The sequence below is a fragment of the Phyllostomus hastatus genome, unplaced genomic scaffold (genome assembly GCF_019186645.2).
Source record: "Phyllostomus hastatus isolate PE091 unplaced genomic scaffold, TTU_PhHast_1.1 phas_contig_86, whole genome shotgun sequence".
In the NCBI taxonomy this organism is placed as follows: Eukaryota; Metazoa; Chordata; class Mammalia; order Chiroptera; family Phyllostomidae; genus Phyllostomus; species Phyllostomus hastatus.
In genome coordinates this window covers 18,131,231-18,154,418 of record NW_025333977.1, presented here as the reverse complement: position 1 = coordinate 18,154,418, position 23,188 = coordinate 18,131,231, and the positions used below count along the sequence as shown (strand labels likewise).

At 34.6% G+C, this 23,188-nt stretch overlaps 1 protein-coding gene across 1 annotated transcript in view; it reads left to right on the top strand.

Annotated features, from left to right (window-relative positions):
* BCHE (butyrylcholinesterase) overlaps positions 1-22,264 on the top strand; it is a 74,397-nt gene extending 52,133 nt beyond the window's left edge. Inside the window, exon 7 of the transcript XR_006787223.1 lies at positions 22,066-22,264. The gene's annotated coding sequence lies outside the window, so the exon portion shown is untranslated. The remainder of the gene's footprint in view (positions 1-22,065) is intronic.
* The last annotated feature ends 924 nt before the right edge of the window (positions 22,265-23,188 follow it).

Genomic DNA, 23,188 nt, shown 5'->3' with positions numbered 1-23,188 from the left:
GCTCAAATTCCTATGCTGAAATGAAGAAAAAAAAAGAAACCTACATTCTCAAAAACTATAGGTAAATCAGTGTGGTAATAAATTTTTATTAGAATCTCAGAGAGGTACATCACCCAGAAAAAGTAACTTCAATACAATGATTATCAATTGTTGATCACACTTTTGTTCTATAAAAAAAGACAATCAAAAATGTATATTAAGCTCTGGCTGATGTGGCTCAGTGGATTGAGCACCAAACTGTGAAGCAAAGGGTTGCTGGTTTGGTTCCTAGTAGGGGCACATGCCTGCGTCCCAGGTGTGGTCCCCAGTAGAGGGCACACAAGAGGCAACCACACACTGATGTTTCTCTCCCTCTCTTTCTCCCTCCCTTCCCCGTCTCTAAAAATAAATAAATAAAATCTTTAAAAATATTTTTAAAAATGTATGTTAACACCATCAGATAATAGCCACAAAAGCTTTAAATTTATTTTAGTAATTCACAATATTATATTTCCAGTTTGAGTAGCACTCTACCAGTGATTTTATTTCTTTATAAATAAGTCAATAACTCTCAAATATACTTTATATAATTATTTGTTTAAAATTTAAAACTTATTTTTTATTGAGCTCTGTTTAATTAGAGCCAGGAGGTATCATGTTGCTAACTAAGTTAAATTAAATTCTTGTTGCTCAGACATTAAATTTACCCAATACCTCTTCTTTTCATTATTTTAAGATACTCCTGGCTGATGAAGGTCAAAATGAACATGAAGGGATCATTAAGCTAAGACATTTTAAATGCCTTAAATATAAAAATATATATTTTGAATATATTTCTTCAATAATAAACTAAGTAAATCATGCCCTAATTCAATAATGCCCTAAGAAAAACTGCCTTACACACAAAAAAAATTCTGCAAATTATTGATCCCAGAATTCAACTCATTGAAACTAAAAAGCCAGCACTAGATTTACAGAAAAACTCTGGAATAAAAAGAAGGAAACAGAAAAATAAAGAATGGACAAACACATTCAGTAGGAAAAAAAATGATTTCGTGGAGCAGATAAAATTATGACAAAAAATTGCCACAAAATTTTTTAAAATCTTTTTTGAAGATTTTATTTATTTATTTTTAGAGAGGGAAGGGAGGGAGAGAGAGAGAGAGAGAGAGAAACATCAATGTGTGGTTGCTGGGGGTCATGGCCTGTAACCCAGGCATGTACACTGACTGGGAATCGAACCTGCAACACTTTGGTTCACAGCCAGCACTCAATCCACTGAGATATGCCAGCCAGGGTTTAAATCTTAATAAAATGAGAGATAGCATGACCAATACTTTACAGCAGAAATACAAGAATTTTAAAAAGATGTGGCACTTAACAGAGAAAGACAGCACATGTGTTAGTAAATCAGAGGAAAAAAGTAAGAGGGATAAACAATTCTCAGGTGTAAATCCCACACTAGGAGCAACACAAAAGAGAACTGTTCTGGCTGAAAACACAGTGAAAATAGCAATAGGATTGAAAAGTAAATGAAATAAAACTAAACAAAGTACAAAAAAGAGAAAAAGATTAATAGAAAAGATTAAGAAAGGAGATCTAATACAATCAGTTTGCTAAATGTGAAAATTGAAATAAGAGGACAGAAGAGTTTTTTATAAATCAAGGAAAAGTATGGTAAATACAACTTTTTTTCTCTATAAATTGAGAAAGGACCCTATTTCTCTGGAAAGAAAGAGCGAGAGTAGTTTGCATATCCTAGGAATTCAACTAGACTGTAAAATATTTTTTCTGTATATAAAGATTAGAAAAAAACAAACAAACATAAAGGTCTAGTAATACTAAGATAGTATTGAAGCTAATTTGGTTTACTCATAAGATGGAATACCACTTAGCAGTCAGATTAGGTAAATCTTTATGTGTTGATAAGGAAAGTCTCCAATTTTTTGAATTGGAAGAAATCAGGATGCATAACATTATGGATGTATTGTGATTTTTGTTTGAAAGCAATGGTCTCTGGGCCCTGCCCAGGTAGCTCATTTGGTTAGGTCCTTGTCTGATACTCCAAGTCTGTGGGTTTGATCCCTGGTTAGGGCATATACAAGAATCAATAAATGCCTGGCTGGTGTAGCTCAGTGGATTGACTATGGGCCTGTGAACCAAAGAGTCGTGGTCGATTCCCAGTCAGTGCACATTCCTGGGTTGCAAGCCAGGTCCCCAGCAAGGAGCATAAGAGAGGCAACCACACATTGATGTTGTTCTCTCTTTCTTTCTCATTCCTTTTTCTCTCTAAAAATAAACAAATAAAATCTTAAAAAAAAAAAGAATCAACCAACGAATGCACATATCAGTGGATCAACAAATCAATGTTTCTCACTTCCTCCTCTCCAAAAAAATCAATAAATGAAAACAATTATCTCTGGAAACACACTTTAAAAGAATAACAGTGAATGACTCTGAGGAAGGAACTAAATGGCTTGATAGAAATATGGAACTGAGAATTTTTTTGCATGTTCTACACTTGAGTGCCTTTCTACTTTATAACATGTACATATATCACCTATTTGAACCAAATAATAACATAATTTTAAAGTGGCAGCTAAACCTGTTGTTTAATTAGTCTCAGGAGGAAAATATTCAGTAACAACAACTGAATACCAACACAGTTGTTTTTTGTCAGGAATTGTTCAGAAATATAATGAATGATGAGATATAATTCCATCCATAATGTTAATACTTTCAACTGCTTGGAATAGCATTTTACTGCTAACTAATCCACGAAGGCTGTGCTTTTGAAAATTATGCACTTGCAAAAGATTTATTAAAGTTTTTCAATGTCTATGAATAACTGATCACATCTGCCCTTAACATTTCCAGGCCAAAATGGCTCTTCCATGCTCTGTGGCACATAATTCTGGGATCTTAACCAGGACATTAATTCTTTTACATGGGAAAAAACACACTAAAACTCCTTAAATGAAAATACAATTTATAGTCATTAATTTCCATAATGCAATGTTCAAATAAGCACTTACAATTTACTTCAATCAGTTGCAGAGTGTATCTGTACTTTAGGCTGTTGGTATAGATAAAATGGATATGCGGACCTGCCGAGCCTCTGTCCTTTCTTCCTCTCACAAGATAAAGGAAAAGTAGCACTGACATTTTTGTCTTGTAACTACACACTAACAGAATTCCCTTGACCTTCATGTTACCCAGACACACATCATTCCTCCATTTTTTGGCTGATAAGATGTAATAGGATGGTAACTAAGGGTTAAAAATAAGAATATTATGCCCATGAAAAAAGTGAAGGGATTGAGAACTACAAATTGGTAGTTACAAACAGTCACAGGGTTGTAAAGTACAGCACAGGGAATAGAGTGAATGATATTACAATAACTATGTATGGTGCCTGGTGGGTACTGGAAATACTGAGGGGAATACTTTGGTAAAGTATATGATTGTCTAACCACTATACTGTACAACTGAAACTGATATTAAATAATATTGAATGTCAACTATAATTAAAAATACAATTTAAAAAATAAATAAAATAGCTGCATTCATAATTTATAGAAAAATATCATGTTCATACAGGTCTTTATCAGATAATCAGGACTGATTTATGATCAACAGAAAGCTACTTCTAGCTTTTTCACTCACATGTAGAAATAATGAATAAGCCCTGGCAGGTGTAGCTCAGTGGATTGAGTGCGGGCTGCGAACCAGGGTGTCGCAGGTTCGATTCCCAGTCAGGGTGCATGCATGGGTTGCGGGCCATGACCCCCAGCAACCACACATTGATGTTTCTCTCTCTCTCTCTCTCTCTCTCTCCCTCTCTTCCCTCTCTGAAAATAAATAAATAAAATCTTTTAAATAAAGAAATAATGCATAAACTGAACTCTAAATAAGCAAAATAGAGGCAGGCCCATAGCAGGCTGACAACTCTGGGGGTTGGTGAGGTTGGTGGGAGTGGAAGGATTGAGAAAGAAAAGAAAAAAGAAGAAAGAACTCATGGACATGGGCCACAGTATGATGATTATAGGGATAGGGAATGGGTGTAAGTAGAAGAGGGTATGGGGGATAAACTGTGATGGGAAAACATAAAATAAAAAAATAAATTAAGAAAATGACAACAGACAACACACCCACAAAGATGAAAAACTTCTTTCTAGAATTTCCACCATATTGGTATCTATAGTTTACAAATAAAACAAGTACGACTCTTACATATTAGATATTATCGTTGACATTTTTGTTACACAGCAAAAATTCTCTATAAAGAAAGTAGTGCATCATTTTATATTCTGTCACGAATTCCTTATTCCCATTGCCAACTACCCAGAGGTCTTACTTAGAGGGCACTGTGATGACCTATGCCTGGAGGATGACCTAGGCTGAGTGGTCATGACCTAAATCTGAGATGCAGATAGCAAGAACAAGACCTTCATGTTGTTAACCAAAATTTAGACTATAATAAAGAATTAAAAACACTTATTTGAGCAAAAGGAGCTGTAGCCTAGGAGACACAGACTCAGTGAGCACCCTAAATTGTGTTCCGCAAGACAAAGTGAAAACAAGGCAAAAGTTCTTGCCCATGGTCCAGTTAGGTCCATTTTACGTACATGAGGTATCCAATGTGTGCACTTTCTGGCTGGTCATCATGGAGCAGTTCTGATTAGATGGGGCAGGAACTCCCTTGTAAAGTTTATTCAGCCAGGCATAACTGACGAGGGCATAGTGTGGGAGGCAGAGAGGTCAGTCTGAGATTCTTTGAATACAGAGTTTGTGAGAAGCCCCTGTAAGCAAGCAGCCACTAAGCTCTTATTATTTATAAAATTTGGGTCCTTAATTGACCATAGAGTCCATCTCTATGGACTCTATGGACTCAAAATAAATTCCTTTTGAGGTTCACAGCAAATGAATCTTTTCCTTGGTGTCCACAATTCAAATAATCTAAGAGAGCATTCTAGGCTAGTGCCAAAACATCAAGGCAAAAATAAGCTTACTATGTTTGACAAAAAGATTGGAGCTTAGCAAGGATAGCAGGAACCACAGATAATAAAGTTGAATTTTGTAGGGTCTTAAAAGAGCATTAGGAATTTGCATTTTGTCTTAAATCAGTAAGGAGCTATTAGAAGGGTAAGAAACATAGGAATGGCGGGTTCTCAATTATATTTTAAAAGTTCATGTGATTGCTGTGTGGCAAGTAGATTCCTGGGAAAGGCAGTATGAGGAGGCTGTAATAAGCCTCCAGTAAAGAGGCTTTCAAAATAGTAGACAGGAGATGACGGCGGCATGAAGGTGAATACTCACAGTGAAGATCCAAATAAGAAGATAGAATATGCTTTGAAGATGAAATGATCAAAGCGTTATATGTATTGAATATGAGTGTGAAGAAAAAGAAAGACTTGACAATTAATCTAAGATTTTTGGTCTAATTAACTCATTACATGGTGGTACAGTTACGTGGGGCAGCTGAGATGGGAAAACTTAGGAAGCAGAACATGTTTATTAGTTGAGGGTATAATTCAAGTTCTCTGTTCTGAAGATAATTAAAATTGACCTAGCTTATGTTTAAATAAATCCCATACTTAGGATAAATTCCTAGATCTTCATTTCTAGTATGACTATTTTTCTAACATACAGAAATCTCATTTCCAAAACAAACCTGCTCTTCATTTTCCTTGGAACTACCGGCACCTGCATAATTTCCTAGTGAAGTACTATGCATCCTATAGGCCCTAAGTATGCGTCAGTGTCTTTTCTACAGTTCTCCTTGACCCTTATCACAGACAGGTGTCTTTGCCCTAGCAGTATCACTTCACTTTATTTATACTTTCTAATATAAAGTGTCACACTAACATTCTCATCAACTCTACTATGAATTCCTCAAGGGTGAGCTATCTCTAATTCATATTAGTATTCCTGGAAACCAGCCCAGTGCATAAATTCTCACTACAGACAAATTTTCATATGCACTCATGCTGAAAAATAGCTCACAAGCAGTATTTTCAGGCCCACCCACATACATATAAATAGCAATCACTCTTTCTCAAGTACAAAGGACAAAGGTATGCTTTAAAAATCAAAAGTTTAATTTGAAAACTAATAGCAAACATGCTTTTTTATTTTTAAAAACTATACACACACACGGTCAAAATATTTCATTATGAATTGGAAAGAAAAAATACTGTCTTCGAGTTTCTTTGTTGTTAGTAAATATTATATAAAGAAACATTATCTCCATACTAAATTTGCACATTTGTAATTAAACCAAAATGGTCTCCTTGCAAGTTGCACATAGGGGTCAAGAACATGACAGTGAGTCAGAGACTAAGAGGCAATAATAGCAGCAAGCCTGACTCAACTTTGTAGTGCCATTGCAGAATAAAATGAGTGTCAATTGACTGGGTATGTGCTCTGTCTTTGCTTCTTTTTACAATCGAAGGGGTCTGCCAAAAAATCTGCATATTGCTGGCAGGCAAACAAAGCCAATCCAAGCACCTGTGTTGCAAAACTCAGCAGCTGTGTGGTTGCCATTAGTAATCCATCTGTGAAGCTGGTACCTGCCCCATGTCAATTGACTCACATAAGGTGGGTTGGAAGGGAAATTCCATTAGATAAGGGGTACAGCAAAATTAACATATCATTTGTTCTTGTTTGTGATTGAGAAATACAGCAAGCATTGATGGAAAGTGAGAATTTTACAAAGGATTTGAATAGATGAGTAACTGCTGTTACATGACAAATGGAAATGCTTGAAGTCAAGAAGAAAAAATACATATATATGTATACACACACACACACACATACACACATAAGGAACAAAACCTGTACTTACTTTAATGACCCATTACTCACAAATAGAGTATCAGAGTCACTAGTCCTGTTTAAAGTTAAAAAAAAAGAAAAAAGGAAAAAGAAATCATGTCTTACTAAAGGATTGTGAACATTAGGTGAGGTTCATTTTATTAGATTCTTAAATAACAAAATCTCATTTACTGAGACTCAACAAATTCAGAGGTTGTGGGTTCAGTAATTATCTAAGCTGAAGATAGGACACAATTATCAATGAAAGGGGCTTAATAGAAATATCAGTGATGTGCAAAGCATTTATTGGAAAATGCTGAAACATCTTTTGAGCACAAAATTGTTTTTGAGCACTTTTGTGTGTCAGTGTATTAACAAGTGCAAATCAACGGTTACATTCTAATAGCAACTATCACTTATATTTACAGAGCATGTGATTTGCACCCATTGAGGTGCTACAGCATTTTATTTTATTTTTTTAAAGCTATTAAGTTTCAAGAACTGGGGCTCACAGAAGTTACTTATCTTAACCATTCGACACAATGACCTGTTTAATGTTTCTTAAAATAAATTTTATTTCCTCAATATTATTTTGGCACTATTCATAATGTTGCCATTTAAGCAGTGTTTGATAAATATTTCAGTCCCTAAGCTACTGAGACAGTATAAACCAGTATTGTATTATGAAGTATCTGTACAATACTGTACAAGCTGAGGAAATCAGTAAAACATAAAATAACCATGGGATAGGTAAATGAGAAATCTGAAGAATAAAAACAACTATCTGTCATGATAAAGTTCAGGTGGAAAATGACAAATTTGGATTTTAAAAAGCAGTGTTTCTCCCCAGATCTATTCAATGACATAGATAATATTTTACATGCTTCCTATATACTTGCTTTAGTCTCTCCAAATTTTTAATTAATTATTTTTTGATGTTTAAGTACAGTTGTCTGCATTCACCCCCCACCACTCCCTGCCACTCCAGCTGTCCCAACCTCCCGCCACTGCTTTCAACCCCCTTGGTTTTGTCCATGTGTCCTTTATAGATGTTCCTGAAAACCCTTCCCCCCTTCTCCCTGTTTATCCCCTCCCACCTCCCCTCTGGTTACAGTCAGATTGTTCTTGATTTCAATGTCTCTGGTTATATTTTGCTTGCTTGTTTGATTTTGTTGATTAGGTTCCACTTCAAGGTGAGATTGTATGGTATTTATCCCTCACTACCTGGTCTCCAGATTTTAACAGGGCATTTATTAGAGCAAAGTCTAGAAGAACATATACCAAGTATCTCTTAGTAGTGAGTATATACAACATTTATATTTTCAGATTTTGCTCTTTTTGTATTTCTAAAATGCATAACTATTTATTGCAAAATTAAAAACTTGAATATTTAAGATGAGTCATGGTAAACAGTGAGGATGGTATACATTACATTTAGAAACTCCAAAAGTACAAGAGTTAAAGCAATGTACATTATGATTATGAAAACAGTATGAATAGAGATTCACCTAGATTCTCAAATGCAAGAAATAATAGTTGAGAATGCATTCTTAATCTTAGGAAGTGCTGATTCTTGAATCATTAGATTTTTGTTATTATTCCAACATATTATTAGAATAACTTAAAACACACAGAAAAACTGAAAGAATTTTACAGTTAAAATTCATGTATGTACTATGTTTCTGTTGGAATTGACATTATACTATATTAGCTTTATCGTATATCTATGTATCTACATTCGTCTGCCTAACCTTCTAATTACGGATTCATCTATCTTATTTCTGATGCATTTTAAATAAAATTACAGACATCAGTACATTCCCATAAATACTTCACTATTCATATATATTAATCACATTCAGTATTTTCCAGTGTTTTTTTCTTATTGTTTTGAAGTATAATTTACATACAATTCAATGTATAAATACTGAATGTCTTTTTAATGAATTCTGACAAATGTAACTAAGTGTTACTTTTAAAAGGGCATGTGCTCCCATATGATTTAATTACACGTGGAAACTAAGGAACACTATAAACAAACAAAATCAAACCAGACTTATAGACACAAAACGCCAACTGGTGGCTGCCGGATGCCGGGGAGGCATTGGATGTCTGGGTGAAAGAAGTAAAGGAATTAAGAAATACAAATAAGTAGTTACAAAATAGTCACAAGGATAAAAAGTAGAGCATGGGGAATATAGTCAATAAATTGTGATAACTATATATGTGCCAGTTTGTACTAGAAATATCAGAGGAAACACTTTGTAAAGTTTATGATTGTCTAACCACTACAATGTACACCTGAAACCACTATTAAAGGTAAACTGTAAAAAAACTAAAGTAAAAATATATAATAAAAAAGGGACATGGACTCATATTGAGCTATTTTTCTTACTGTTTTTTTTTTCTCAACAGCTTTCTCAGTTGGTGGATTGAGGCATTTAAATAAAAAATCAGTTTCCACATTAATGAATTTTATTTCATGAGCATTTTCACTACTTACTAGTTTTCATTTTTTATTAGAGTCCTAAGTTGCAAGCAATGGAAACCAATTCAAGTGGATCTAAATCTTTTCTGCCTACACAGAAAATAAATTTATTGAAAAATATATTGAGTTTATATGTTTCAATTGAAGAGCATAGAGAGAAAAAACAAAACAAAACCACCAGAAGCTGGAAGGCCAGGCTTGCAAGTAGAGCCAAGGTCTAATAAGGCTGTTAAACCTGGTCAGGGGGAGACACAATGTAACACTGAATAGCGCCACAGCCCCGCTGTTGTCACTGACTAAGATGAGGGTGAGTGACATGACCACCTGAGCTGCCATGGCCCAACATAAAAATCTCCATGGAGATGCACAGTCCCTGTGGAATGTCCCTGGGTGTGCCCCCTCCGCCCCCAGTTACGTGTCCATGCCTAGTCAGAAGGTCTTAGAATAGGAGAGTCTAATATTTTGAGCTCCTATAGTGAGTGCAGCATGCTTACCTTCCCAACAAGAACCATAAAGGAAGAAATTCTTTAAATATAGTGAGGAATTTTGTGTGACTGGTGCCCAAACAGATTGCCAATATCACTAACATACATCATTTCATTTTTCTGCTCCACAACCCCATAAAGTTGTCACCAACACAAGCAAAACATTCTTGTTTTATGGGTGAGAGTAGTGTTTAGACAACTGATATTTCATCAGTTTGATCTTAGTACTGTATTTTCTAGTTTCCAGTTTGACTAGTGAGTACTTGTCCAATTAGAACAGTGAGACTTCTTATTTTGGACAGGGCTGCGGGTGGGCGCATTGTGATTAGAACAGGAGAGGTGCTACCTGACACCAACTGAGCCAAACAGTTCCTCAGCAAAGATTCTAGACATTTAATCTTAGTTATGGCATCTCTCTACCATAGAAGATTCTAAACATTATCATTTATGAGAGCTGGTTTATCAGGAGCAAAACTGAACAAGAAAACCACCCAGAGTAATCATGGAAGAGACAGATAGCCCTAATGGCAATCATGGTGGTGGTTCCGGTTCTTTTCCTGAGGCCTGGGCACATGAGGTCCTTATAAACTGTGAATTACTTGTATATTGTACTGCGCTAATAAATTTTCCTTTCTTGATTAAGCAAATCCCCTGTGGGTTTGTTATTTGCCAATAAGAGTTACAATCACTGCATTAATTATGGATAGGTGATCCCGAAATGAAACCTGCTTTCACCCACATGGCAGAGATGAGGTAGATCACAATTTATTAAGCATGGACCTCAACATTTTCTAACTACAATCTTTCATGTAATCAATGCTGTATGTATTTCCTCCTTAATAAGTAGTGTCACAGAATGAGTTTCTTAAAACAAGAAGTACCTTCTTGTACTCTTAGAAGTAGCTAAGAGACCAAAAAAGAATCAAGATGTACTGAAGAACCACCTCATCTTCATTTAAATTATTATCCATTTTATCTTCCCCACCCCAATTCTATAAAACATTAATAAGGCTATAAGTTTAAGCTCTATGTCACTGTAACTGTGTAGCTCTTGGACTCTACAAGAGATTGACTCCAAATATGGTATTTTTTTTTGCTACAAGTAATGTGCATATGAAAGGCAATAATTCATTTCTGCAAGCTCTAATTCCATAATAATTTATTCCAAGGCCTTGGCAGCTAATGCTTCACTCACTATTAATAGAAAACTGTACAAGTGGTGTAGGTGGTACTTTCAGTTTAGTAATGCTGTAGTCAATTTCTTTAATTTATAAAGTATTTATAAATCTCATCTTTGCAAAGCTGCTGAAACTGTGTAGGCAGAAACCAGTTATCTCCTTATCTCACAGCTTTCTAAATTGTATCTTCTGTAGCCAACATAATCATTTATGCTCCTCTTATTAAATCTGTTGCATGACCCCATCTGTTACTTTGCATCTTATGAAATAGCTGATTATTTGTGTAGCTCATGATTAGAATTTATTTTTGTTATTCCAATTACCCTACAGCAGGTATTGTTACATAGGACTTGTTAAAATCTGGTTCCTGAAATCTATCTTAGAACTGGCAATAATACTTTCAACTTTTACCTTTATGAATTTTCCTTCTTTATATCTGGTATTACCCCTTGCCCTGAATCCTAAGGTCCTATCAGCTTTATCATACTCAGCATATGCATGGTGTATCTTTTTTCATCTTTTACTTTCTTGTGTTATAATGAATCTTTATTCATTCTGAAGTTTGAATATCATATAAAATTTCATTTGCCATACACTATTTTCTTCTTTATTTTCCTCTAACCATTTACAATACAGACACACTATTCTGAGCTTGTAGGCCATGCCAAGTCAAGCAGTGGGTGAACTGGGCTGTGTGGGGCACTGTTTCCCAGTCCCTGTTATGTAATACAAAACAAAGTTAGTCCAACTTAAAATGTTGGGTAGAATATTTATAGTTAATCTTTATTTTCTCAACTGATATATATTAATTATCTAAATTGGACAAAGTAAATAAATTGCAAAGGTCCCTGGCTGGTGTGGCTCAGTGGATTGAATTGGCCTGGCAATCAAAGGGTTGCTGGTTCTCTTCCCAGTCAGGGCACAGGCCTGGGTTGTGGGCCAGGTCCCCAGTGGGGGCCATGCAAGAGGTAACCACATACTGATATTTCTCTCCTCTTTCTTCCTCCCTTCCTCTCTCTAAAATGAATAAATAAAATCTTTTAAAAATATAAATAGATAGATAGATAGATAGATGGATAGATAGATAGATAAATAGATGGCAAAGGTAAATAAATAACTCAGGCAAGACTCCACAAACACAACAGAGAAGGAAATACAGTCATACCTTGATACTGTCAGCATCAAAACCCATCAAACCTTGTACTCATTGCATTTTGAAAAGGAAAAATAAAATGTTTCAGTACTGGGTCTTTCCTTGGGACTTATTGCACTTGCAAGAACTTGTATAAGTCACGATGCCATCCTGCAAGAGAAAATGTTTCATTGTTCAGTACTTGTGGGTTTACAGAACTCGTCATGAGTTCTGGAATGAATTAATGACAAGTACCGAGATACCAATGTAAGACATACAAATACATAGAAAGTCCAATATTAAATGTGGTAAGTGACAAAAGACTGTTATGCAGAACACTGGGCAGTGATAGGAGGTTTTGCTGAGAATTTACAATGGAATAAAATACACATATTTAAGTGTATGACTCAAGATGTTTAAAAAATGGGACTCCTGTTAAACAACTATCCCAATTAAGAAAAAAATGTATTTTCATCACCATGACAAAATATCGTAATCTTTTTATTTTCAAAGTCCCACCAAGAGCAGCCACTATTGAGATTTTCTTTAGATGAGATTAGCCTTTAATGTTCTAGAAATGTATGTAAACTAAAATCATACATTATGTCCAACAAAAATGATGGATTTCACTTGTTTTCATTTTAGTTCTGAAAATCATTACTTCATGTTTTGTTGAACTCTATTATTAGGTAGATACAAGTTTAATATTCTTAAATCTTATTAAATTAACACATTATCTTTATGAATGTTTTTATACCTGGTGATACCCCATGTTATAAAGTCTGCTTTATCGAAGTATAATCATATCAGCTTTATTATTACTGTTTAGCATTTTTACTTCCTAGTGTAATGAGAATTTCCAGAGTCATCTTTTATTTTCCCTGTCCCATATTTGAAATCAGTCATCATCGCTCTAAGCAGAGCTGTCTAACCCATAGCCCGCAGGCTGCATGCAGCCCAGGATGACTATGAATGTGGCCCAACACAAAATCATAAATTTATTTAAAACTTTTTTCTCATTAGTTTTCATTACTGTTTGTATATTTAAAGTGTGGGCCAAGAAAACTCTTCTTCTTCTAGTGTGGCCCAGAGACACCAAAAGGCTGGACACCCCTCAAGGGTGCTGGTTCATGTTGGTGCATAATAGTATTTTCAAGCAAAAAAGCTGGGCACTGGGTGTCCTATGCCTATAATATACCATTATCTCTGGATATTTTCAGTGAATGATAGAAGAAAATTATTTTTAAAATGACTTTAAGAGTATTCCCATAAAGCACTGCCATAAGAATACCCCTGCTGTTATTTATGTGTGCGTGTGTGCACATACACATGTGTGTGTATGAAATAATATGCTTCAGACATTAGACAACACCTAGAACAGGGCCGTGATCTTTGGGAGAAAAGCAAAAAATAAGCCAGCCTTAGGATTGTCACCAGTTCTTTCTGAAGGCAGTTTCCAGGTTGTGGTTCTGAAAGAGAAACCAAACGAAGGCAAGCAATCTCAATGAGTTGAAGAGCCAGAAGTCAGAGATAAAGGATGCAAAGCAGGCTCAAAAGCATTAGGCACTATAGCAGGGAAGAGTCGACGGCACAGAGAGCTTCAGAGAACTACAGATAGGTCTCTTTGAATATTTCCCATTTTACCGGTCTTTACCAGAATGTGGTGACATTCCCTGAGGTAGTTGGGGGAATACCAATTAAACAAAAAGTAGAGCTCAAAAACTGTTAAAAAGAGAAATAAACTTAAATTTATGGGACGTCAGACAGTCTACATATTAGCATCACTTTAGAAGTTAGGTAAAATCAGCTGTAAACCAGAGATTTCTCTGAACCCACCCTAACAATGCTTAATACCTGTTCCAAAGGCTCACATCAATGGCAATTAATTTACCCACATAAAAAGAAAAGCCCAAACCTCTTTAGAGAAATACAACAAAATTCATCACCCAACAATATAGAATTCATAATATCCAGAATGCAATGTAAAATTACTAAGTGAATAAAGAAGAAAGAAAAACCATATGACATCTAGCCAACAGACAAGTTTATCACATGAAAGAGATACAGATATGAGAGAGAAGAGGGAATTAGTAGATACATATCTTAAAATAGAAATAATGCATGTGCCCCATATGCTCAAGAATACAAACACAACTATGAATATGGTGATAGGGGAACTAAAAAATAGCAAAAAGACCAATAATTTAAAAAGATAAGACAATGGAACTTTTAGCAGTGCAGAGCAATTGGTGCAGTTGAAGATGCAGCAATAGAATGAAGCACAAGGAAAACAAAACTGGACAAGAAAAAAATATTGGGAGAAATCACTGCCAAGGATTATCTTTGATGAAAACTACAAACCACAGATAAAAGAAGTTCAGCAAACCCATTCAGAGTAAATATTGTAGAAGCACATCATAGCAATATATTCAAAACCAGTAAAAAAGAAAAAATCTTAAAAGTTTAAAATTCTGTATTAATAAAGATCTAATGAAAACACTCACATATAGATTGTTTATGTTAAATATTCACTAGGTTAATTTGATTGCCAGAAAATAACAGAGAGGTCCCGGTGTACAAAAGAATTACCACATTAAAGGAAAACATGTGAAATTCTAAAACTGAGATAATAATATATAAAACTGATAAGGATTTATTGATCATTAATTATAATGCCTAAGGCAATATATGTTTTTCTCACTCTGTTATTTATATTATGAACTTTGTAATGCTTTCGTCTTTTCTTTGTGAGTTTAGACTTGTAAGTACTTAGACCTTAGGAAACTATGTACATTTGTGGTTTAATGACATACTATTTTTAGCATCTCCTTGAAATGCTGCAAAATTAATAATGCTGCATATATGATATAAAGAGCCTTGTCACTTTGAATTTGCTGCTTGAGCAACTTTGCTTTCAAAAAGTACATAAATTATACAGTGACATTTAAAGAGTGAGACATTTGCAATGGTATTAACCCTCTAAAATCATTTATGCAGAAAGAGGAGTTTTCTAAATGCATTTTAAATCTTCCTTCCAACACATCTTCTAAACTCTAAATACATACACCTTAAAATATCCACCAAACCATTTATCAGTCCATCTAAATTTTTTGAGAAAGCTACATCTAATCATGAAAAATAATTAGTAAGGAATTATGGAAACTATTTTTAATTAACTAAGAAAATAATAAACATTAATATTTTACTTAGCTGTAGTTTAATTATGTTACATTTACATTATGTTTTATACTTCACAAAGCACATTTGTAACACATTATAACATTAGAATTTTACAACCCTGTTGAGTAGAGAAGAGACCTAGTATGACCCCTATTTTTAAAACAAAAAGTGTAGTATTCTGAGAAGACAAAAGATTTGTTCAATGTCACAGGGTACTACTGGACTTAAAGTCTACTATTTAGGTAGTTGTTCCAGTCCTTTTTCTATTATAATACAAGTCCTCTTTAGAAACATATATAAATTTATATACTGTTCATTCACTGATTATGCTTTTACTAAAAGTAAATATAGTATCATTATTATAATTAATAAATTAAAAACACAATTAAATACTTTTATCAATCTTATGTGATAAATGTCAATATTTAAGTGTTACCTCAGAAACTCAAACCGTGATAGCAATGAACAATGATTTAGTTCATACGGTAGGTTTCTATTAATGCATAACAAATTACCAAAATATGTAGCAGCTTACAACTATGCCTATTTATTATCTCAAGTTTGGGTAGGTCAAAAGTCTGGGAGAGCATAAGTGGATTCTCCTCCCAGAATCTTACAAGGTCAAGATCAACGTGTCTGCAGAGCTGTGAGTCAATCTAAGCTTCGGGTTCCTTTTTCGAGATCACTAGTCATTGGCACAACACTTCTCCACGAGGAATACTCATGTTTTTCATGTGGCTCCCTCCATCTTCAAGTCAGCAAAAGCAGATGGAGGCCTTCTCATGTTTCACATATCTCTCACCGACCCTTTATCCACGTCTCTCTGGCTTCCTCTTCCGCTTTTAAGTCCTCACGGGATTGCTTTGGGTTAACCTGAATAATCCAACATAATCTTTCTTTCTTAAATGCAATCAATTGGTAACTTTAATTACATCTGCAAAGCTTTATTTTTGCCCCATAATGTAATATATTCACTGATGTGACACTAAGCATAAAAATCATGAAGAAAAATTTCTGCTTACTACAGAGATATTTTTTGACAAGAAAAAACATCAAATATGTTTTTGGCTAAGAATAAAGTTTTATTGACACAAACTAAGCTTTAAATATTAAAAAGCTAATTGAAGAAAACTATTCAAAATTATTTTTGGTACATAATAGCAATCAAGAAATATATGTTTAGCACTTGCTATGGGCCAGTACTACTAGAATCAATACAAAACTGTATCCAATCTCTTTCTGTCCTTGTTGTGTACATTAGTATCTGAAAAAAAAATATGCTTCACACATATTTCATGAGCAATGATAAGATAAAAAATAATTTACTGCCTCTGTCCTCCAACAACTTACAATATATAAAGAGTAATTGGCATGCAAATTCCAGTGGGAATAATAACAAAAAACAAAACAGTGTCTGTGAAGCTAATGATCATGCTGCATAAAGGAAAAAAGAGCAGAAGATAAGTCTTGAAAAGTAAGAATAAGATCTTTAAAGAAGGATTTGATAAATTCACTGACAAAATGACCTTGACAAAACAATTTAAAAGTTTTATATATCTTTTGCTCTTTAATGTAAATTAAAAACCATGTGTTGCCTCTTGTAACCTACACTGGGGTTAGGGGCATGGAGGAATATAAGAATTAATAAATAAATGAAATAATGTACTTTAGGTAAGTAATTTCTATTTGTCTGTGAAATTGTATAGTGTAGGTTATCCCCTCTTCTGTCTATATGGAACTTAAATCCTATGATCCATGATCAGATTCACCCTCACAATTAAGTACACATTTTCTCTGTGACCCATAATTAAATAAGAGATGATTCTTTTTTTAAAGATTTTATTTATTTATTTATTTTAGAGAGGGAAGGGAGGGAGAAAAATAGAGAGAGAGAAACATCAATGTGTGTTTGCTGGGGGTCATGGCCTGCAACCCAGGCATGTACCCTGACTGTGAATCGAACCTGTGACACTTTGATTCGCAGCCCTTGCTCAATCCACTGAGCTATGCCAGCCAGGGCTTAAACAACAGATGATTCTTTAAGAGAGTAAAATTGATGAAATTATCATAATCAGATGTAATTCATAATTGAACATATATGATCACTTTTTCCCTACTCTTTAAAACTCTCTGGTGCCATCCTATTTCATTTACGCTAATGATAACAGTTTAATTAACTCAGAAGATAGCACTTCATTCTTTCTGCCAATTTTTCCAACCTTTCTTTTATAGGTTATCTATCTTTACTGTCTTTATACTACATTAAGACTATCATTTTTAAGTACACTATAATATATATTTTCTTCCACCTCAGACTTGTTTGTAATATTCTATTTTTCTACACAAACTTTAGTCCAATTAATTCATAACCATTATGCCAATTACAAATCTATGCTTTTCTTTTTTTTCCTTTGGTCACAAAATAACGGTATGATGAATAAATGGTACCACTTTTCCCCCTTACCAAGGCCACGTAATAAGCATAGTGTCCCTTTCTCCCCCTGATTCTAGGCTTGGACATGCAATTGTTCTGGCTAATAAAACAGAGTTGAAAGTACTAGTAAGCAAGCTCTGTGCTTAGGCCTTACGTAAGCTGTTTTCAAAAGAAGAGATTACCCGGCTGCAGTCAGCAAGCCAGTAGGCTCACAACTCAAGAAAAGCTAATGTTTCAGTTGGAGTTCTAAAGCAGGAAAAGATCTGTGTCACAGCTCAAGGTAGTCAGGAAAAGGAGTTCCTCCTCACCTGAGGGGGAGTGAGCCTCTGTGTTCTATTCGGATGTCCAGCTGATTGGATGAAGGCCACCCGCACTAGGGAAGGCAATTTTCTTTACCCAGGTTTTGATTCAGATGTTAACATCATCTGAAACTCCCCAAATAACACTGAATGAATATCTGGGTACCCCATGGCTCAGGGATTAGTTGACACCTAAAATTAACCAGCATGCATGGGTAGCTGCCACCTCCATAGCCTGGGCCCCAAGGTGAACACACCTAATGTAGAGCTCTATGGCTAAGCCCAACCAAACCCACAGCATGAAGCACAGCTTCCCTGCCACGTGTAGAAGGCACAGTGGCATGAAAATATTTTTTTTGTTAAACCATTGAATTTGGAGTGGTTGGATATGCAGCAACTATTAATCTATACATCTAACACTTACCTATTAGATAACTGGTTGGCCAGGCATATTTATAGGAAGAGCAAAAACAAAATCATGCTAATGTATTTAATTGGGAGAGTGCTACTGATACCTTATGTGCTTCTTTATTTGGAGCTATGAACATATTTGCTGCACTGAAAATAATAAATGCATGGTTTTAGGTGGTAAACTATTATAAATATAAATATTTGTGGATATTCCACAGGTAATTGGAAGTTGTGTCTGAAATGATAACTGAAATAAGTTGTTGAGGCAATACTGAAGTAATTTTATTTTTCACTTTGAACGTGGCATGCTTTTATAAGCTTTTATTCTTTGTACTTGTTTTTCTAATGTAGTTCCCCCATAATGTATGTTATGCTAACCAATTTTCTGTTCTTGTACTTGTCATCCCTTAATGCTTTTTCGATAAGTGTGTTATGACAACCGTTTTTTAGTCTTCAGGAATCTGATCTGCCACAAGTGCACTTCTAAAAATATCATCTGCAACTTTCCTAATTTCTGCGACACTTACTATGAAATCTACAGATGTGTATTTCCTGTGTTGCCAACACAGAGTGTTTTATTTCCCTGAAGAATAGTTTCTGATATCCAGAATGCTACTAGAAAATGTTTCATAAAATGAAGTAATTTTCTCTTGTCTAAATTACACCTAACTCACATTACAGATAGCTCAAATTCTTCTACAAATAAAGACAAACCTAGTAAAAATGAAATCAAATGTTGAAACCAGTTAGATGCCTGAATTTGAATACTGTGCCCACTACTTAACAGATATGTAAATACTATTGGACAAGTACATTTTGTCTCCAGGCATTTGTTTTCTCAGCCTGGAGACAAAATGTACTTGTCCAATAGTATTTACATATCTGTTTACATATTTGTTTTATAATGCTTCAGTTATAGGTATCTTATGATGGTTAAATTAGACAACATATGCAGCAGATGATTTGGAAGTGGTAAATTTTTCAAGAGTGATATTTCTCCTTCCTTTTTTATTTACAGAGGGCCTTGTTCATATTTGGAGAGGATTAATTTCAGCTTAATGGCTTAATTTCAACTTAATTGTGCTCTTGCTTTAAAAAAGAGTTTTTAATACTGAAAATGTCCAGTGGCAGCTAAATTTTAATAATTGCAATAACAATAAGGAGGAAACTGTAAGAGTTATAAGACCATAAAGTGTACCTATGCAAATATACTAAATAATGCTTCAAACAAGTAGGCAACCATTTTATTTGTAGCCATTAGAATTCTATTACAATTAAGAAGCTGCTATTAAAGCAGTCCTTTTAGTATGTCTTACAATGCCAGTTTGGTGGACTTGTGTTCTTTTAACCTTCTTTTGTCTGGGAAACTCCTTATTTCACCTTCCATTTTAAATGAGAGCCTTGCTGGGTGGAGTAGTCTTGGTTGCAGGCCTTTGCTTTTTATTATTTGGAATAATTCTTTACACAATGGAATACTCCACAGCAGAAAGAAAGAAGGAATTTATACCCTTTGTGACAGCATGGATGGAGCCGAAGAGCATTATGCTAAGTGAAATAAGCCAGGTGGTGAAAGATAAATACCATATGAGCCCACCTATAAGTGGAACCTAATAAAAAAAACCAAACAAACAAGCTAAATATAACCAGAAACACAAAAACAAAGAACTAACAGTAACCAGAGGGAAGGGGGGAGGTCATTAATGGGGGAATAAGGGGAAGGTTCAAGTCAAGAAACTTGTATAAAGGACCCATGGACAAAGACAATGGGGGAGGGATGATAGAATGTGGGAGGTGGGGTGGGTAGGGCAGGGGAAAGTAATGGGAGGGAAATGGGGACATCTGGAATTGAACAGCAATAAAAAAGAAAAGAAACTTCTATTAAGTTGTTGAAAAATAATATTACTATTTTCTTATTCCTTGAAGAAAGAGTTACACAGGAAATATCTAGTAAAATTGGTTGTATCATTTTATTCTGCTAAGTGGATAAAAATTTCTATACTTAGGGGATATTATAGTAAAAATATGGGAAAAGATCCATATACTATATACAATAAAATAACATGCACAACTCATCATGTACTGTGTACTTGCTACATATGTTATATATTAGTCCATTTAAAACTCACAATAAGCCTACAACACAGCTATTGTTATCCTTATTTTCTAATAAGACATATAAATGCAAGGTATTTATGTCACCTGCCTAAAGTCATACAGCTGGGAAAAGAGTCAATGTCAAACAATAAGTGCAACTAATTTATCTCCATGGTCAACACTTAAACCTTGATATTGCCCTACTAATATGCTCTACTGTAGAAATTTTATTGTAATATTCCAATTTCAACCCCAAATTTCCTAATTTACTTATTGTATTAGCAATCCACCTTCCTTTCACACTTTCTAAATCTGTACTGATAGACCAGAAAGTAGAAAAATCCCTACACTTCTGTTTCTTGCTATATAAACATGAAATTTCCAGATGCTATTGTGTGTAAAGTTCTCCCCACCACCCTTCAACTCACCCCAGATAAAACCATACTTAGTAGTAGAAAAATGGGCACTTCAGATCCTCTTCTCTAAGCCATTACTGATATCCTTTTATTTTTTATTTGATTACTACCCCACAAATCAGAAATGCATCATAACTCAGAAAAAATTGATTTTTATTTCTACACATCTGACAAGTAACTCTGTATCCTCTCCCAACAAACTCAATTCTCTATAGATGGTACTTAACCCTGCACAGCATTAGCATATATTCCCTTTCCCCATATAGAACACTAGAAATCATTGTTTATAGTTCATCTTATCTCATCTTTCAAATTCACCAGCAGTTTTCGTGGTCTTTCCTGTTGCAGATCTCTAGACTCCATCCATTTTTCTTTATTCTCCACATTTTCATCCCTGAAAAACAAAACAAAACAAAACTCTTATCTCCTATTTGGGCTATTACAATGAAGTTCTATTAACCTGTCCCTCTGTGTCCACCTTTGCCCATCTCTACCAGTGAAATTAGTTCACAAAACAAGTCTAATCAGATCAAGATTCTTACTCAAAATACCTTAAAGTGTTAACAACAGAGGTATTTTTAAAAACCTACACTTTTCTTCCTTTAATTGTTTAACTGAACCTCAATCTTTACTTCCAGGTCTTTTACATGTTTTGTCCTCTGGGTTAAATGCACTCCCTACCCCTCCTCCCTGTGCTAAATCCTCACGGACCAGACCTTCCCTGGTCCCCAGTAATAGGTCTTTCCCCTATTCTCACAAAATTTATCTTCATGGGTCTTACTCTGTTGTAACTGCAATGTTACATTTTGGGGATCATTTTATTAATGTCTAGCTCATCTATTAAAGAGCTATAAATTACACAAGAACAGTGACAGTACCATATATTGAGCCTTGAATATAGAAAGTTCTTAATAATCATGTGTTGATTGATGGATCCTTGATATTAGTGGTAGAGAGATCTTTTAATTCTGCCCATTATGAACTTCTGGATTTTTGGATGGTAAGACCATACATGTGTATTGTTTCAAGCCACCAAGTTTGTAGTAATTTGTTAAAACAGAAATGGTAATCTAATACTCTTATGTAGTATTTATAACTGGAGAACTTACTTGGAATGCAGAATTATAATGTTCTGTTTGTTTGACCACACCAGGTCCTACTTCCCAGAAGACAGGAACTCCTCTTGAATACCCTGAGTAACCTGTGCAATGCTGGGCATATAAGTTGAGTGGAAGAATAAGTACTCTTTCAGTGATCTGGTAATAGAGAACATTCTTTTGTTCATGATGGCAAAAGTTTTATCACTCTCACATTGTGTATACTTTCTGTGTCTACTACGGAGTTGATGGTATCTCTTGAAAAAAAAAAACAATAAAACTTTCTTCTCTTGGTATTCTTTTTTTCTCCATGATAATGTGTTTAATTAAAAACTAGCTTTGAATTTTGTTTTAGAATCAAATGAGAACATAAACTAATTATTAAAAAAGAAAAAAACAGTCATGTTTATTTTATTCTACAACAATGGCTTTTGGTGCCATACTTTGGTTACTTTATCTGATTTTTAAAAAGTTCTTTTCCAAAAAAATAAAAATGAATAATGGTAATTTTATTGAAAAAAATGTTAGGTGGACAATGATTAATAAAATACATTTAAAGTTTAAAAAATGTGCTATAAGTTAAAAATACATATATATTCTGATGTGGAATTGAGTGTATTTCTTTACTGTGGGCCCACTGACTACAATTCCATGATTTGTAATAAGCACATCCATAAACAATTATATCTGGGATGTTTGAATTAGCATAGGACTCTACTAAAAAGCAATCTGAATTTAAAAAAAAAGTTATCACCAAAATGTCCCCTAGAGCAAGGGACATAAAGGGAAAAAATAAACAAATGGGACTTCATCAAAATAAAAACTTCTGCATAGCCAAGGAAAACATCAGCAAAACAAAAAGGGAACCAGCTGTATGGGAAAATGTACTTGCCAATGATATCTCAGACAAGGAAGTGATCTAAAAAATATATAAAGAACTCAAAGGACACCACTCCAGGAAGATATTCCAATAAAAAATTGTGCCCTGGCTGGTGTGGCTCAGTGGATTGAGTACTGGCCTGTGAACCAAATGATCGCAGTTCGGATTCCCAGTCAGGGCACATGGGCACATGACAGGGTTGTGGGCCAGGTCCTCAATGAGGAGCATGTGAGAGGCAACCATGCATTGATGTTTCTCTACTCTTTCTCCCTCCCTTTCCCTCTCCAAAAACAAATTAA